Below are 19,527 nucleotides of genomic sequence, written 5' to 3' on the forward strand. Positions count from 1 at the left end.
ATATACAGTCATACATATATTTAGGTTACTACCTAAAGCTATGATAGGGTGTTGAATTGATGTGGTGGAAGAGAAGATGGAACTTGAATTGAAGACCAAAGTGTACCAAGAGCATCTTTTTGCAAAAGTGTTGAAGGATTTGTTTAAATACTTTGGAACTTTGATAATGATTATAAACAATGTTATACGTATTTGATAATATATTTTTATGTTAATATTACATTAGTTTGGAGACATTTGTGGTGCTGTTAATTAGTTGCATTTGTGGTATTGTGTTAGTAGAGCTAAAACTATTACAGGTTTTTTGTAATAGGTTTGTAAAAATAAAAAAAAAAAGTGGTTTTAATACATGCTGAAAAAAATAAAAAACCTATAGCGACGGTCACAAAACGCCACTAAAGGTGCATATATTATGATTTAAATGAAGCCCTATAGTAGTGTTTTTGCCCCACCCGCTAAAAGGTTTACACATATAGCGACGTTTCTACCCACCGCTAAAAGTGCAATGAGACTATTTTAATTGGTTCTCTATAGCGGCCCCTTTTTCCCGCCGCTAAAGGTGTATACCAATAGCGGCGGGCTTAACCCTCCACTAAAAGTTAGTTTACACGAATTCTGATAACATATGGCGGCGGTTTTTTGCTCGCCACAAAAAACCAAAAATGCCACTAAAAGGTGTATTTATAGCGGCGTTTTTTATTATTGCCGCAATAAAACTATTGCGGCAGTGCAAGGTTGGTGGGTGGAACCTCCACAATAGGCCAAATGGACCTTTGGCGGTGATTTTTTAGGCTTTTGCTACAGTTTTGGCCCGCCGCAATAGCCCATTTTTTTCTAGTGATGGGCTAACTCACTCTCCTCATATGCATCATTAACAGTCTATTTGTCCAAAATATTTTTTTCTCCGTTAGTGCTATAGTTACTGTTAGCACAAGCCACAGTTCACATTGCCTCATTTTTTTTTCTTCTCAACTCCCATCTTAACAAAACTTGTGGCCCATCAACCAAACTCTTGTCATCTTAAACAGTTACACGTTGTGTTCATGATGATAAATATGTTCATGGATCCATTTTTTTTTATCCCGTGTTCATGTCTTCTCCTTGCTAAAATAATCTACAGCAACAATGAGTCTCTCTCTCAACAATCATCATAAAAGAAAATTCCTTATATGGGTGTTTTTTGTTTTTATATTTGAAGCCTTTAACGGTGAGTTTTGTCAAAAAAGCAAATATCATTATTTATGAATATGTTGTATTTATTAAGATTTCATTGTTTAATATTTATCATCAAAACTTCCATTTGAAGCTTCAATTGCAACATTCTAAACTTGATGTGAGAAAACATCTAGATTTTCAAAATATGGGGACAATATCTAAGCTATAAGGGGATTAGCAATTTCAAAAAAGTCTGAAATCTATTATTTGATTGATAAATTGATTTGTCTTGTGTTGATTCGTTTAGTTTCTACAGCAACAATATAATTAGCCTTTTCAATTGTGAAATTGGAAAAACAAGATTTGGCAATAAAATGGAGAATGAGTTTTTGGCAGATAATATGATGATTTATATATATTTTTCAAAGCAATATGGTAATTTATATATAAAAAGGAAATTGCTAATTATTTCACTTTGGAAATGATAATGGATAAATTTTATTCTATGAAAAATAGTCACCAGACATAAATTTGATGTGAAATGTTCTCTTTTGGATGTTTTTGTATATGTTTATAGTGAGTTTTTGTATATTTATTAGTGTTTATTAATATAATGATATATCAAATATTCAATAGACTTATGAATTATACTTATTATATTAATACAACAAATTGCCCCTCAAATTAAAAATTTCTAGCTATGCCATTGTCCACCATATTATTCTTATTTCATTTTTTATTTTTGAAGAATGTTTCATATTATTCTTATAAAAAATATTGGTGCTAAAAAGTATGGTTGATGCATTTCTTCCCCCCCCCCCCCCCCCCCCCCCAACTTGGCTCTGATACTAAATTTAACGATTCAAAGAAAAACGCCAGTCACATCTACACTATACCTCAAAAGGACTAGTCACAATTGAGAGTTCTTGCAGTTGTTAATAATACTCAGATCTACCTAGTATATGCCTAATGTGGGACTCATCACACATCCACACACATCACACAATCAATCTAATTGGGGCATCACAATCTCCCCCACTTAAATCCCTAACATCCTTTTTAAGGCCCACTTTGTAGGGTAATCTCCGAGCCCACACAAGGTTACCATGCTAGCTTTGATACCATTAAATTGTCACGCCTCGAACCCAACCATTAAGATATGCACTTAAAAAATCATCTTATTTTACATAAGACAAAATTTTTCACACATATAAAAAATTATAATAAACTATGGGTTTCAAAATAAACATAGAAGTTTCATAGACTTAAAACAATTCAAATATTCAAACAAAATTCATATTTTTAATAATCTTTTATGACTACGGTCACGCTATATCCCTATGACTGGGCATCAGATTCAAATGAAACTAGTTTCGTGCTTATGTATATCTCCCATTAACTGAGTCTAGAAACACGATAAGCTCGTGATGCTCTAGATAGAACTAGTTTCGGTACCAATGAATAACCCACATTGGTTGGGTTTCAAAGCCGACTCAATAATCCTGTGTGGGCTTGGAAACACTACTCCACAAAGTGGGCCCTAACAAGGACGTTAGGGGTTTAAGTGGGAAAAACTGTGATGTCCCAATTAGATTGATTGTGTGATATGTGCGGGTGTGTGATGAATCTCATACACATTACTCCAAAAACTAGAAGTTGGAAGGTCAAAGATTATTGTTGCTGGAAAGGCAATGTATTAGTCTATGAAGCCAACTCTCAGGGTGTGTTTGGTTGGAGAGGTGGAAAAGTGGAAGGATAGAAAATAGTAGAATGATAGAAAAGTGGGAGGATAGAAATTTTTTTAATTTCCCTCCTTTTTTTTTGATTGAGAGTGAAAAAGTGAAAGAATGGAGAAATAAGTTTGTATAAATTTACTCATATACCCTCATTAAAAAATAATGCCCAATTAAAACCAAAAAGTGATAAGCAACCAAAAAAAAATCACCCAAATTTATTTTTTTTAAAAACAATTTCCAGAAAAAAAAAATCATTTCTAGTTTAAAAAAAAACAAACACACACACAAAACACCATGCTCAGGAAATCAAAAGAATATATATATAAGAGGAGGCAACGTTGCCCAAGAAGCCATAAGAAAAGAAAAACACAAAGCACCGCGCCCAGGAAATCAAAAGAAAAAACAATAAAAAAAAATAAAAAAAGGAGGCAACGTGCCCAGGAAACCATAAGAAAAAGAAATAAGAAAAAAGAAAAAAAGGAAACTTGACTTTTCACCATTAAACTCCCCCACCCAGTTTTCTCTTCATTTTGGAGAGACAAATTTTGTGTAGGCCCAAGTGAAAAATGTCTAGGCTCCACATAAAAGTTTTTTTTTCCCTCTCCCAATCAAACAACACACAAACTCATTCTCTCCAAAATTTTCTATTCACCCTATTCCACCTCCAAACAAACACACCCTCAGTTTAGTTTTGGATTTTGAATTCTTCCAACTTTAATTGGCGTGCACCTCTATGTACTTTTCTAAAATTAAAACTTTGGTTCCTTTGCTAACTATAGGTATGTTTATTATACTTTCATACCATACTCTTGTCAAATATTTATTTTTATTCTAGCAAATTTCCCTTTCTTCTATACTACTATTTAAGAGTTTTCTCCTTATTCATAGATTTGTGTAAAAAAATGTTTAGATAGCTTTTCATTATCAATTACAACATGTCAACATCATTTTTTTTAAAGAGACCTAGATCTCTTATTCAACTAACAGAGACTTTACAAGTTGAGGTAATTAAAACTCACACAACACATCAACATCAATATATATTTTAAAGTCTTTAAACCCAATAAAAAATTCCATGAACCTATTATTTTTTGTTCAATATAATTGTGGAGTAGGCAAAATAAAAAAGGAAAGAACCTGTTAGTTTTTTATCAATATAATTGTGGAGTAGGCAAAATCAATAAAGGGAATAAGACAAGATGAAATGACATTTCTCCAGATTTAGCGAAACGAAGTTTCAACAATTTCTCCCATAAAACAGAAGGGGAGAATGTCACAATCAGACAATCATTTTGAAAAAAAAAAAATAGTTAAAGCTAAACACAAAACCAGATCCTACTAGGATAAAAAATGAGGCAATTATGTAGAAATAAAATAATTGCGTAAATGTACTTTTAGTCCTTATATTTTGATGTTTTTTCATTTTAGTCCCTACATTTTATTTTTACCATTTTTACTCCATAAACCAATTAACGCGTTTTATTTTCGTCCTTTCCGTCAGTCAACCGATAGAAATTGCTGAGATAACTGCTGGAGGAATTAAAAAATTATAAAAAATGCCACATCACCATGACACATCAGCATCTATTTTTTTTTTAAAATAATTTCTCAATTTTAACTAAAAAAAATTAAAAACACAAACTCAAATTTAAAAACACAGGAACACAAACCCAAAAATTCAGACCTAATAACATGAATTCAAAATTAAACCCATTAAATCAACTTCCTTTCCCACTTGAAATCAAATCAATAATGCAATTCAAGAAGAGAACAAAGACCAATGCTGAAAACCCATAAGTTTTTCTCGTTCTTCCCCCAAAGATTCATAGCCAAAATCATAAAATCAAAGAAAATCCAGAAATCTCAAACACTCAAAAACCCAGAAACCCAAAAACTCAAGGGATTAAGTGTGAAAATAAATTGGGTTTTGTTTGAGTTTTTCATAAAACTAATCGCTAACCCGTGCGATACACAAGATAATTTAATGAAACCTATATATATTTACTTTGCTCAAATAAATATTTGTTTCAAAACGAATATGTTTCACCTTGTATTCAAAATATGGCTTAAAGCGTTATTATGATTTTTTTTTTCTGTTTATCTTTTTAATCCAAAATTGTAAAAAGAGGATGAAACTCTTAACAAACTTAAGTTAACAAAGAACAATTGTGTATATAAGTCTTTCCATTTAAGAACATTCACGGCCTTGCAGTTAATGCCTAAAAAACCAAGTCAATCCCTTCTATTTACCAAGTTGAAAATAGCAATGGAATACAAAAGGTGTGCCCTCTCTTTTTCTTCCAACCTCTGAAGTCACAAGCGAGGATCAACGAATAGATTGTGGGCAATACTAAGAATCCACAACACAAACCTGGGTAAGAGAAACCACATACAACATTGTTTATATTCTATAAGGTGGTGGGTCACATAGAATTGAGTATATTTTTCTCAACAAAAAGATTTTAGTAAAAAAGGCAAAGGGGGCAGAACTTTGCCAACAAAATTGGAATGCTTTTGAAGTGGAGTTTAAATTGAAAACAACTCAAGCCATCAAAACCCTTAAATGTGTAGAACTTAAATCCCTTCAGCATTATAGAAAGAAAAATTAGGCAATCACTTGGAGTAACTGGGTCATGTTCAATAAATTTAAGTGTATGTAGCCAACTACGGCGATAATAGTACAGACCAATTTGCACACAAAAAATAAATATAAAGAGAAGAAAAAATCAATTAGAAGAACAAAGTAACTAACATACTTCTTTTTTCTTTTTCTTTTTTTAAGTAATAAACCTACTGAGAGAAATAAGTTTTTGTTGACATTTTTCCCTAAGAATAACTTTTATTTGATAAAGAGGTTGCAAACATTATCAATGAAGAAAATCCAAATGAAATCAGTGCATGCATACATGATTTAATCAAGAAGTTCTAACTACAATAACTCCTATCACATCTATTATAAATTTTAGTGGGATGGGATGAAACAGAAATTTGACATGCACTCCAAATATTAATGTCAAAAACTGAAAGCATTCCTTGCTCAAAAACATTAAGCTTCAAAAAGTCTCAAGTATACAAAGTCCCTAAAACAATAGGTGTAAAAAACAATTTTGGAAAGCATAATATATTCTTAGATCCTTTCATAAATTAAAATAATGACCAAAATAACATAAAAATCACAATAACAAACTACAAAATTTGGACTAAAATTATAAACTTTGACACTTTCAATGACATTAATAATAAATTATAAACTTACTATACATGGCTTGTAAATCTATGGACATCTTTTTTGTCTCTTCTCTTGTAAGTTGTAACCTATGAAACACATAATAATTGGTCTAAAATAACATTAAATTTCTGGAGTGGGATGTAGAAATACTGCCTAGAATCATGATTGGAACAAACAACCTCCAAACGCTCCTACAGATACTAATGTAGGTTTAATGATTGCATTGCAGGGAGGTTTGTGTGCGAGAAAGCTGGGTCGCTGTAAAGGAAGAAGCAAATTAAAAAATAATAAAAGAGGAGGAACAATCCAAATGGGGATAGGTATAGTCAAGAAACCGTGCAATAATTTATTAGTTGTGACGTTAAGCAAATATGGCTTAAAATTCTGATCTGCATATAGCAATAATCTTCTACAAAAAGATCTTCTCCACGTATGTTAAGCAATAATTTACTATGGAGTGGTGTTTATGGGTTTCCTACCTTTCCTTGTGTTGACTGTTGATCAATACCTCCAAAGAGATATTTATCTTTATTTTCACCAGTCATGCTAGACTCATCCACCTTTAAAGAATGCCCTTCTAAGAATAACCCATCAGAGGGAACTTGATCACTAATCTTTAAGCACAACAACATCACTCACTGCTGACACAACAACCACACAAAAAAAAACAGCAAGAATAATACTCCCACCATCATACCACCCATCTTCCTAGCCATGTTGCTTGATACCAAAGCCAAGAGACAGTACAGCACATGCCAACAATATTAAAATAGCCATATCTTTAAATGCATCAAACATAAATCTTAGAAACCTTTTTGGTGGTGGTTTTTGGTATTTGTTGGCACTAAAAAAAGTTTGTCTATGAATAAGATCAGCCTCATAGCTATTGATACCCTTTTTTACATCAGTTTCAAGAATTAAAGCAAGTTCTTTAACCCCTCCAAACTCACTCAGTTTTTGTCCCTTACCGTATCACAAAGCTTCTTTGGATCACCAATAAGCAAAGAAACTAACAAACCAAAACCAAATACAAATACAAATTTCCATAGAGCATAAATCAAAGAGAAGACTACCAAAGCCGCATTCAAAAAAACAAAAACAAAAACAAAAATTACCTCTCCAATTGCCGCCATAATTTCTGAATCCATGAAACAGAAAAATTATCCTCATCAAATACCTTGTCTGCATATTGATTTGCTAGGTTGAAAGCTAATGAAACGATCTATACTTGATCTGCAAAAAAAGGGAGAGAAAAGAGATCAAAGCCCTCTAATACGTGATTAGTTTCAGCCTTTGTGCGTTTTAAGGTTTGAGAGAGGAGTAGAGGAGATATAGATGAGAGAAAAAAAGCCGCCATAGTTTCTCAGTTCATGAAACAGAGAAACTATCCTCACATATACCTTGCATATTGAATTGCTAGGTTGAAAGCTAATAAAACGATCTTGATCTACAAAAAAAGGGAGAGAAAAGACTCAAAAAGAGACTGGAGATATAGATGAGGGAAGCGGATGATAGATGGGTGAGGAAATACCATTTGATGTGAATGTCATAGGCAACAGAGAAGATTATAATTTTTATGTGTGCGAAAAAAAATGTAAACTTTCTTTAATTGCCAAGATTAGCATTCCTAAGATAAGTATTTGAATCTATTATTAGCAAAATTTTCCCATAATTTCTATCTCAAAGATGCTTCCACCATTACCATGTATTTCCAAATAAGTACTCACGCAATTTGTAGGCTTACTAATCAGCAAGTAGCTTGTATGTATTGGAAATAACAAAATCTGCATATATCATTGAATACTTCCAACCTAGCAACTATGATAACACATAAATCGTAAGAAATCCTACCTAATTATGCTGCTATTTGAGGGAGTACAGATAGAGATAGATCTTGTGTGACTTCCATGGAGATCTTCTCTGCTAGAGTGCTAGCATTCTTCATAATGGGCTTCCAAATTCTTAGATGTGTCTGTAACATGAACATTACTCTAAACAGGTGAGTATACAAAGCATCATAAACAATAAACTATATGCAAAGTACGTACGATGTAGAAAACTAACCATGGCATCGAGATTGACCTCAATTCTGAATTCAAATCTGCCACAAACATCACTACCAGTTATGTTTCACAACAAAAGTTTCAAATTAAAAGCTTTAAAGGTCCAATGGAAGAACAAATTTTTTCAATTTTTTTATTTATTATAAAAAAGACGAAAGCGGTACCAATTTAACAGGATATAAATTTAAAATTTTCACCCTTGACCATAACACATGCTAACAAATCGATTTAAATACCCAGATATAAATTGATTTATAACTCATTTATCCTAAAATTTTCAAACACATGCTAACAGATAGATATTGATATAAAATATTAACCTTGTAACATAACTTAATAAGTCTCAAACACACAGCTTTAATAGCTTTAAATGAATTTGTCACAGTTGTTTTTAAGCTATGGCTCAAGCAATAAGAGGCAGCAAATATTATTTAACCCATGGCTTAAAGCCCTTTTTTTTTTAATATTGCTTAAGGCTTTTTAAATTTCAAAGGTGGTGTTTCCCCAACTACCCAACACTATCATTACATTCCATGGGGAATTCCATTAACTTAAAGACATATTTTTGCAATCCTACCAAGAAAATCAAAATGCTCCCTGTCAGCAGAACAATTAACAACAATAAGAATCCAAGTTTCAACCAACATAAACTTTAGGAAACTTGCGTCAAATACCAATAGGTGTATTATCCTAACAAAAAGTCACATATCCAAGTCAAAAAATTTATTAAAGCCATCAATAGCAACCCAAAGATAAGAAAAGAGACACTTATTAAATTGGGCTATAAAAAAAACCAAACAACACCCAATTTGAACAGCCATGTAGAGAAGAAACATTTGATGATTGCTACAAAAAATCATGAGCTAAAGCTGAAAGTTCAATCCAAAAGTCCTCCATAAAACAGGAATAAAGTATGGAAAAAACAAATAGATGAAGTCTGACTTATCTCTACTTCCAACAATACTACAATGCCATACAAACATATTTTGCAGCAACTTTAAATGAGAATGAATTTCATTGCTACAATGCACGGGCTAGTTAAATATAAAGATAATTAACCAACCACATGGTAAGAAAAAAAAAATTCAATTTCATTGAGACATTTTGTCAAACACTTAGGGTGATGGGGAGGATTTTAACAAAACAGACATTAAATTTTTACCAAACCTTTAATAGCCTTAATATTGTTCACATTTATGTCTTTTCCAGTACAATGCCAGAAACAAATGAAGCATCAAATTAATAACCTTTGCACACATTTTTTCCTATTTAGTTTCTAAATAACCCAAAAACTCAAACTTTGCTCATTCAATCAGTTCCCAATTGAACTAAAAATAAATTCCAATTTCCCTCATCATTCCCTCACTTAATCCTCCATTTTCTCAGCAAACAATCAAAAACCTCATCTTTCTAATTACGCAAACTGAATAATCCCCTTGAGTTATACTCTTTAAAGAAAAATAACAAATAACAAAGCATATATAATCACAACTTTCTCAGGAAACAAATAGAGATGGAAAGCGAGAGAGAGAGAAAGTGAGTTAGGGCAAGAAGGAAAGGACCTTTGCATGCGGATTCAAGAAGAGGCGACACGTCAGCCCAGACCGAGTCGTCGCCGGAGGGAATGGTGGTGCGTTCGGGTACGGAGACCTCCACCGCCGCATATCTGCCACTTTTTTGCTGATTGATGCTTTATGGATTATTTCAGTGCTTCGGATTCTCTCTCTCACTGTGTCTCCGAGTCTTTGCTTTGCTTTGCTTTGGAACTGTTGGTCTGCGCACGCAAAGTGCTTTTGCTTAACGAAGAAGACCCAAGTTTTTTGTTTAAAATAAAACCTAAGATATCAAAAAATGAATAGAAAAAAAAAAGATGAGGTTGTACAGGTTGGATGTCGGAGGTGGGAGGTCTGAGGAAGGAGATCGATTCCGAGGAAGAAGATGTCCGTTGGGTATGGTGGGTATGGTGCGAAATTTGCTGTTTGTTTGCCGTGGTAGGGGCTGGTAGAGGAAGGGTCTGATCGAGGAAGAGCTGGTAGAGGCAGAGTATCGGGAGGCAGAGCTGGTTGATTTAATTACGTTTTTTTTTTTTTTGGTTTTATTGTTTCGAGATTCGGGTTTTTTTTTATTTTTTATTTTTTTAAATGTTGTGCGTGGAAAATTGTGGGAGCGGCAGAGCTTCGATTTTATCTACAATTTTTTTTTTTTGGTTTTATTGTTTTGAGATTCGGGTTTATTATTATTTTTTTTTTTTAAATGTTGTGCTAACGTGAAAAATTATGGGAGCGGCAGAGTTTATATATATATATATATATATATAGATAATATAATACAAAGTTGAACCTGCACAGCAACCCTCCACTGCCACCACCATGAACCTGCAGATGCATTGATACCCACAACAAAAATTCAAAGCAGAACCAAAACTTACACCCAATTTGAGAGAGAGAATCAGAACACCCACATACCCATTGCCACCAAATCTCCACCCACATCAGTAGCAACCTCCCTAAACCCATAGTGAACCCACCCCCACCAACACAGCAATCCCCCACCGCTGCCACCATGAATCTTGCATCAATACTCATAACAAAAATTCAAAGCAAAACCAAAACCCACATCCAATTTGAGAGAGAGAATCGGAGTGAGAGAAAGAGAGGATCAGAATGAGAGAAAGAGAGAGAATCCGCCGTTGCCGCCGCTCCAAACCACCACGCCGTCGCCGCTGATCTCCAAACCACCACGCTATTGCCGTCGATCTTCAGTCCATGCTACCGATTTCGATCTCCAGTCCACGCCAATTTGAGAGAGCCACTGAATGAGAGAGAAGGGAGAGAGAAAGGAAGATGAGAAATGAGAGAGAGGAGTGAGAGTGACCGTGTGATTGAAAGAAGAGAGAAAGAGAAGTGATATTTTGTTAATGGGTTTAATTTTGAATTCGTACTTTTGGGTTTGATTTTCTGGATTTGTGTTTTTGTGTTTTTAAATTTGAGTTTGTGTTTTTATTTTATTTTATTTAGTTAAAATTGAGAAATTATTTATAAAAAAAAAAAATAGATGCTGATGTGTCATGGTGATGAGGCATTTTTATAATTTTTTAATTCCTCCAGTAGCCACCTCGGCAATTTTCGTCGGTTGACTGACGAAAATGACGAAAAAAACACACGTTAATTGGTTTAGGGACTAAAAGTGGTAAAAATAAAATGTATGAACTAAAATGGAAAAACGTCAAAATGTAAGGACTAAAAGTGCATTTACGCCTAAAATAATTTAGCAAATGTCTTGGCACTCGGGTAGAAACTATTGGGAGTGTTTGATTTGCTGTGATGTGTCCTTGATGTGATGCACATTACGATGATGTAACATTAAAATTTTTTATTTATTTTATTTTTTCTAACACTACTATAATCTGAAATTACAAAATATATTATATCACCTTAATTTCATCACTTTCCTAAAAAATATAATATTATATTCTTGTATTGAGATTACATTAATATAAGATTATAATAACGTAACATTATAATATTATGGTGTAATGTAACATTACGGTGAACCAAACGCCTCTTAGTTTGTTGTGATATACCATTGATGTGATGCACCTTAAGATGATATAATATTATGATTTTTTATTTATTTTATTTTTTCTAACATTGCCGTAATCTTTTTTATTTGAGAAAAATACTGTTATTTTATTGATTCAACAAGGACTGCTGTCCATCATTACAAAATTGGTAGCATCACAGTGGATGTCTTCTAACTAGATTTGAGGGGAATTACAACACTTTGCCAGTTTGGCTAGTTTATCGGCTACATTTTTGCCCATTCGTTTAGTGTGGATGAGCGAGTAGGATCTAAAGGACGTTGCTAAGGACCGAGAGTCCTCGATGATGTGACCGAAAGAAGCCAGTCTTGGGATTTCGGAGTTGAGGTGGTTGATGACTGTTTTCGAATCTCCTTCAAAGATAACATCTCAGAGACCTATCTCTTGTTCGAAGATGATTGCACGACGGCATGCTAGTGCTTCCACAGCCTCCATTGTCGAAGGTAGCTCAATCTGTTCTAACAAAGAGGCAATTAACTGGCCTAAGTGGTCTCTAATTACCACGCCTATCCCAGCTGAGTGGATGTCGTGGAAGAGTGCTCCATCAAAGTTCGCATTATATAGATCCTTTGGTGGAGCATGCCATTGGACCAAGGTTGGGTGTGGGACTGTGTCAGCATGATGATCCAGGCATGAATGATATTCATTTAGGCATTTCACTGCATCCGAGTAGATCATGGAATAAGGTAAATAAAGAGTCCACTCGACTTGAATTATGTTTGGTCCAAAGGCTCCGTGCTATGTAGGCGAACCTTTCTGCTAGGTGTGGAGCTCCGATATTGAATATTCCCGTTAGAAGGTCACGGAAAGTTTGGAAGCGTTCCGATAGTTGATTTTGGCATTGTTTTTCCTCCCACCATGTTTCTTTGACTACCTGACATCCACATAGTGCGTGCACGATATCTTCCACCTCTTCTCTGCATTTGTCGCATGTTGCGTTTCTTGTCACCTGTCTCTAAAAAAGGTTCTTTTTTGCTAGCAGTGATTCATTGCAAGCCCGCCATATGAAGTGTTTTATTTTACTTGGTACAGTGAGTTCCTAGATGTCTTTCCATAACACGTCCTGACCCAAGAGATTTGACGGACCCGGTTTTGAAGTTCCCTCTGTTCTTTGAAGCATTAGATATGCACTTTTGGTTTAATAAACACCATTCTTAGTTCCTGACCAAATTAGAGTATCCTTGATTTAACGGCTGCTCAAGGGGATGCTGAGAATAATTTGAGCTTCATGGGGTAGAATTTCTCGATAACCCTATCCATTAGCCAACATGACCCATCCTCCTCCAGCAATGCATAGACCCGTACGTGGGTTCCCTAGAATTTTTTTTGTGTGGTAATATGACTCTATTTGAGTGTGAGCCTGGGAGCCATCTGTCACCTCAAATGTAGAAACTCTCCATGTTGCCCATCCTTCAAGTAGCACCCTTTGAAATCACATGTCTTGGCTTTAGGATGCTTTGCCACACATACGACCCATTCAAGTTTACCTCGTCATCCATGATTGAGCATCTGGGAAAATAGCGAACTTTGAAAACCTTGTACATCACGGAGTTTGTGTTATGAATGAGCCTTCAGACTTGCTCCCCCAACAATGCTAGGTTAAAGTTTTCAATGTCCTGGAATTCTTATCCTCCTTTGGCCTTTAGCTTGCATAGCTTGTTCCTTGCCATCCAATGGATTTTCCTGTTTTTCCCGTTACGTCCCCACCAAAATTTCGGAATAAGAGCTTCAATAGCCCTGCATAAGTTCATTGGAATTTTAAAGCAATTCATAGTGTAAATGGGCATGGATTGTAAGATGGCTTTTATCAGTACTTCACGACCAGCTTGAGGTAGGAGTTTTTCTTTCCAGCCTTGTATTTTATGCCATATTCTCTCACGTATATAGCTGAAACTTTGTCTCTTTGCTTGACTAATAAATGAGGGGAGGTCTAGGTTTTTCTCAAAGTGAGAAGTGGTCGAAACACCTAGCATTTCTTTGATTGTGGACTGAGCATGGGGATCGGTATTGGAGCTAAAGAAGAGCTGTGTTTTCTCTCGATTTATACATTGTCCTGAGGCTTGTTCATATGTGTCCAATAAATCTAATACAGCAATGTAGTTATGAACATTTACTTGGCAGAGTAGTAGGCTGTCATCAGCAAAGAAGAGGTGTAAAATTTTAGGACCATCTCAGCATAATGAGACCCCTTTTATTGCGCCGCATTCTTCGGCCTGTTGAATGAGAGAGTGTAGACCTTCTGCACATAAAAGAAAGAGGTAAGGTGATAAGGGTCACCTTGATGGAGACCCCTTTGAGAATGGAAAATACCATGAGGAGCACCATTGATCATAGTTGAGAAAGATACAGACCGAATACAAGAGCTAACAATGTTTATCAATTTTTTATCAAAACCCACTTTAGCCATCATTTTTCTAAGAACACCCATTCCACCCGGTAATATGCTTTGCTCATGTTGAGCTTTAAAGCCATGGAACCAAACTTGCCATTTCGTTTATATCACATCACCTTAATCTCATCATTTTCCTAAATAATGTAATGTTATATTATTGTATTGAGATTACATTAATGACAGACTACAATAATATAATATTACGATATAATGTAACATCACGATGAGAGAGATTGTTTTACTATTATTAATTATTCCCCAAGTCCCCAATCATCAAGAAGAGAGAGAAAACTTTGAATAAAAAATAACAAATGCTAAAAATTTAGCATTTAGCACACTTGATAATAGTACTCTTACTAGGGATTAAACACATAGGACCCAACTATTCTTAAGAACCTCATAATCTTTTTCACAAAATATCTTTCACGGTTATACATATAGTATTACATATGCACTAAGGAGAGGCTTTGAGATAAACTATTATTGACTAAACCGAAAAGCACTTAGCAAGCCCTTAGTGACTATGCGAAGTTAATAGCAGAATCCTTTAATATTTTTATTGTATCACATATTAAGAGACATGACAATTTTGTAGCTCACAATCTTGCTAAATACGCTAGACAAGTTGGTGGTTTAATGATGTGGATGCAAGATGTTTCTTCACGCCTAAATGTTGTTATCTTAGCTGGCTTCCTAGTTTTCAATAAACTTACAACCTTCTTCTAAATGTTTTTTTTTTTACCTTTATTAACATATATATATATATATATATATCTATATATATTAGAGAGGATTATCAATAGTATGAAATAATTGCTTTTTCTTATTATTATAATTTAATAGTTGGAGGTTGGGAAATTTGAATTACTAATCTTTATAAAAAAATATTAAGAAGTGTTAATTGAGCTACAAAGTTCATAACAAATGTATTATATTCTAAAAAGATAACATTATTTTAAGATTCATTGATTAATGCAATCATGTGTTGCATTTAAGCTAAAAAGTTGTTTTTGTCCCTCGGGCTTAGTTAGAGCATTTGTTATTTTTTTTTTAATGAAAAAGTACGAAGTAATAAATAAGGTTTTTTTTTTATTAAGGTACAAAGTCATTAATAAGTTGAATTGTCAAAATACTGACAGAAAATGTCATATTGCACATTGTATCCGCGTGTTCTGTTACCGGAGGAGTCATTATCCTAATTCCTTGATTCGTGGCCTCTGGGTCGTCACAAGTTTGTAACACCATCTGTGGATTTCACAATCAAATCAACAAAAAAGTTTTTTATTTTATTTTTTTGAGAATTGTCAACAACAAAGTTTGTAACCCTCGCTGCGGATTTTACAATCAAAATAACATTTTCCTTGTAACAATTTTCTATAATAATACATTTATATATATATATATATATATATATATTTATATATGTGTGGGTGTGGGGGTGTGTGTGTGGTGAAACTAAACTATTGGTTTTTAAATTTTTTTTTAAGTACAATTGATTTTTAAGTTTTAATTTAGTGCTATTGGTCTCTCAAGTTTTTTTTTTTAGTCCTTTTATTAACTACTATTAGTGTTATTAATTAATATGATGCACATTACCTTAATGTGATATTAAAGTGTTTGGTTCATTTGATTTTTTTTTAACATTATCATAATCTAAGATTACAAAATATATCACGTTACGTCATTATCTTTTTAAATGGAGGTAATCTTACATTACTTATTGGTGGAAATGTAATAATTTATTGAATTGACAAAATTAGCCATACTAGAAAATTTTATTTTGCTCTTGAGAATTATTTATAAAAAAAAAAAAAACCTTTTTGTAAGGGCAATGTTTGAATTCGTAGTCCAAAAGTGAAAAGAACTAAAGCCCAAAAAGCTCAAAACAATGAATTTGTAAATGATGGGTTAGAAACTGAACTCCAATAAGTTGAACCATAATCACAGTAGGTTCTATGATACTTGAAAGCATGAATAAATAGGTTTATGCAAAGAAAATCCTCCTCGGCAAAGTTCGAGGATGATAGTTCTTATATATTTCTCTTAGATTTAAACACTATTACAGTCCTTGAGTGTACAATAGTTTCCTCCTAGATTCTCTCCCCCCCTTTGTAATGGGGATTTCTTTCTTTATATTCCCCTTCCTCACTTCATCTCAGCTCTCCACATGTAGATCAGACTGCTGGCTTTGATACTTGTCCCATTAGCATCTTCCTAAAGTCTTTGGTAGTAACTGTAAGACTGCCAGAGGGCTAGCTGCATAGCATTCAATGTAGAGGTAACAGCTTTTCCTTAGATATTTTTTAACTTCCCTGTGTCCTACATTTCCCCGATGTTTATCCTTACTAGGGGAAACCTCCGAAGTGTTGCCCTTAAGGGCAAACTAATCCTTCTTACCCCTGCTTTGCTTAGTCGAGGAGGCACTCCTCCTCGGACTATTCTTCATAACCTTCGTGGCTGTAATTTGCTCGTGGCGCTCTAACTCTTACATCTTCCCTATTGTCTATATGTCCTCAGATCACTAAGTGTCCTCGGACAAGGCCCACGGCCCAACATATTCTTTTTGGCCCTTCATCCCTACACCTTTAAAATACCAAAATACCCTTGAAACCACCAAAATCAATAAAATGCACCCGAATGTCCAAAATATCCCCAAAACTTCCAAAATGCCCCCAAAACCTTCAAAATGGCCACAATACCTCCAAAATTTTTAAAATGACCAAAAAACCCTTGAAACCTTTAATATGACCAAAATACTATTAAAACCTCTATAAAAGACCAAAATACCCCCAAACCTAAAAATTAACAAAATAGCCTTGAAACCTCTAAAATGACCTAAATACCCTTGAAACCTCTAAAATGACCAAATACTCCCCAAAACCTCTAAAGTGACAAAATACCCCAAAACTTAAAAAATTTCTAAAATAACTTGAAACCTCTCAAACAACGAAAATACCCCAGAACCTTTAAAATGAGCAAAAATACCTTAAAATCTCTAAAATGACGAAAAATATCTCAAAACCTCAAAAATGACAAAAAATACCTCGAAATCTCTAAAATGACCAAAATACTTTTGAATCCACTAGAATGACCAAATATCCCAAAATCTCCAAAATGACGAAAATACCTCTTAAACTTCTAAAATGAAAAAAATAATATTGAAACCACTATAATAACCAAAATATCCCTAAAATCTCTAAAATTGCCAAAATATACTTGAAAACCATTAAAATGAACAAAATACCCCCCTTCCAAAACTTCAAAACAACCAAAAATATATTGAAACCTCTTAAATGACCTAAATCTTGATAGATGAAATTGACTTTGGCAGGAGGAGCCCCCTGTATGGCTACTCGGGGATCCATGATTGTGATCCCTTCTTTGGTGCTGACCTTTCATTTCCAGCTCCAACTCTTTAATTTGCCTCTATAGGCTCTTGATCTCCTGATCATGATCATTGTGATACGAAGGCTCGAGAATGTAGGAAAGAGTTCGTTCCCGTTAAGAGGAAGCCTCATCCAAATCCAAACGAGTTTCATGTCCGTCTTGCCAGAGATCTTGCTTTCTTTTTCGCTCCCTCTCCATTCTCCTTAATGCCCAATCCGAGATTCTCGATTGGTTTCCCCTTGATCCTGCTGGCTCCTGGTTTGCATATGGGCCCTCCATGTGAAGTGATACTATACCAACCCTTGACCTTCAGCTGAGTAGGAGATTCCCATAAGCGGCGCCAATTATGGTAGTCAGGCCCAAACAAGTGAGGGTTTTAGGCTTTTTCCTCAATTTATTTGTATCGTGGGTCAAGAATATCCAACAATGGAAGGCCCAAAAGTTGGTAGTGCAGCTCTTGTAGTCAACAAATGAGAGCTACACTCTCATTTATCATTTCTATATGAATGGTACCCTTTTTGCCAATGAAATCCAAACTAGACTTCTCTCTCCCCGGACCCACCCTTTGCCCTCTACCCATCTGATTCTATTTATAGACTACCTTTAATGGGGTAGTCATGATGAGGGGCAGTTTCCCACATCGATGGGTCCCTCTAAGCCGTTCTCCTAACCGGGTGGGAGTCGTGGAACCCATTATTTATGATTGATATGACTCTCTTGGAACTTGTGTCAAGCGGCAATTATTGCTCAGCAGGTGGATTTCCCTAAGGTACTATCCCTTGACCTCGGCATGGTAACAGATGCTCGGTTGGGTTATGAGCTTGGCCCAAGCCCACCATTGAATTGGACTAGATGCTTAGGTGGGCCATGAGCTTGGCCTTGGCCCACCTCGGAACTGGATTGGGTGCTCGGTTAGTAAACTGAATGACACGTGGCTTTTCAGGAGGTGTTACTAGCTCGATATGGGCCAATAAACTTGGACTGTACAATTGTATACTCGAAAAAGAAAAAGAAAGAGAAAAGTTAATCTTGTAGGAATTGAGGAGGTTTTACCCTTAATGAACCAAACCTTATTCTGGTATGGCTCGATAAAAAACTCATTCATGTTTGTTTGTTTATGAATGAGCAAAGCTTAATCATTAATTTTAGGTGTGTTTAATAAATGAGTTAAGCCCAAGCAAAATAAAAATAAAAATTTGTTCATGAACAGGCTCGTGAACAATAGGACTTGATAAAATACAAGCTAAGTTTAATCTAGTTTCTGAACTTGATAATAAGTTTGATAAGGGCTTGAAAAATAAACTCCTATCTTACTAAGCCTTTATTTAATTGGGTACATGTCTAAATCAAAATAGGCTTAATAAGATAATTCACAGTGATGGTGCTAAAAAGTTTTAGCTTTTAGCAACTCAAAAAGCTACTTTATCTATTTTACCATCTCACTTTATAATACATCCGACATCAAAGGTTCTATATTTTACCACTTCATTTAAAATAATGATGGTAGGGACCAAAATGAGAACGCTTTTTGATTTTGGGGACTAAAGGCGGTAAAATTAAAAAATAGGGACCAAATTGTAGGGATGAAAAATGCATTTTCTTCTAAATCTAAATTTATCTTTATTCACTTAAAAGAACATAAAATAAAAGGGGTAACTACAATCATTATCTTTGAGATTTGAGCAAATAACACTCCGGCCAGCACTTGTAGATAAAAAAAAAATCATTTTTCCCTTACATCTATTTGACCAAACTCACTGTTAAATTAATGTTAAAAATGTTGTGTACTAACTAGCTCTTTGCTTATAAGGGCAGGTTTCCAAAATTAACATCCATTTCAAAATTAAAATCAATTGTTTTAACTTTTTAATTAAAGAGTATTTCAAAATATTCAATATAAATTTAGCTTTTTCTTTTATTTATTTTTTTCAACAGTTTTTGGATAAATTTTTCACTGCAAGTAT

General features: G+C 34.3%; 1 long non-coding RNA gene across 6 annotated transcripts; it reads right to left on the minus strand.

Annotated features, from left to right (window-relative positions):
* Window positions 1-5,045: 5,045 nt before the first annotated feature.
* On the minus strand, window positions 5,046-10,253 carry LOC142623290 (uncharacterized). Of its 6 annotated transcripts, XR_012842097.1 has the most exons (7): window positions 10,066-10,236; window positions 9,746-9,957; window positions 8,185-8,221; window positions 7,972-8,092; window positions 7,521-7,567; window positions 7,236-7,353; window positions 5,046-5,262 (listed from the first exon to the last, which is right to left on the minus strand). It is a non-coding gene; the product is annotated as an uncharacterized LOC142623290 (long non-coding RNA). The 6 variants fall into 6 exon arrangements; XR_012842093.1 differs by having other exon boundaries at window positions 9,746-10,253; XR_012842094.1 differs by having other exon boundaries at window positions 6,600-7,353; window positions 9,746-10,253.
* Between the last annotated feature and the right edge of the window lie 9,274 nt (window positions 10,254-19,527).

Source organism: Castanea sativa, chromosome 2 (assembly GCF_040712315.1).
Source record: "Castanea sativa cultivar Marrone di Chiusa Pesio chromosome 2, ASM4071231v1".
NCBI lineage: Eukaryota > Viridiplantae > Streptophyta > Magnoliopsida > Fagales > Fagaceae > Castanea > Castanea sativa.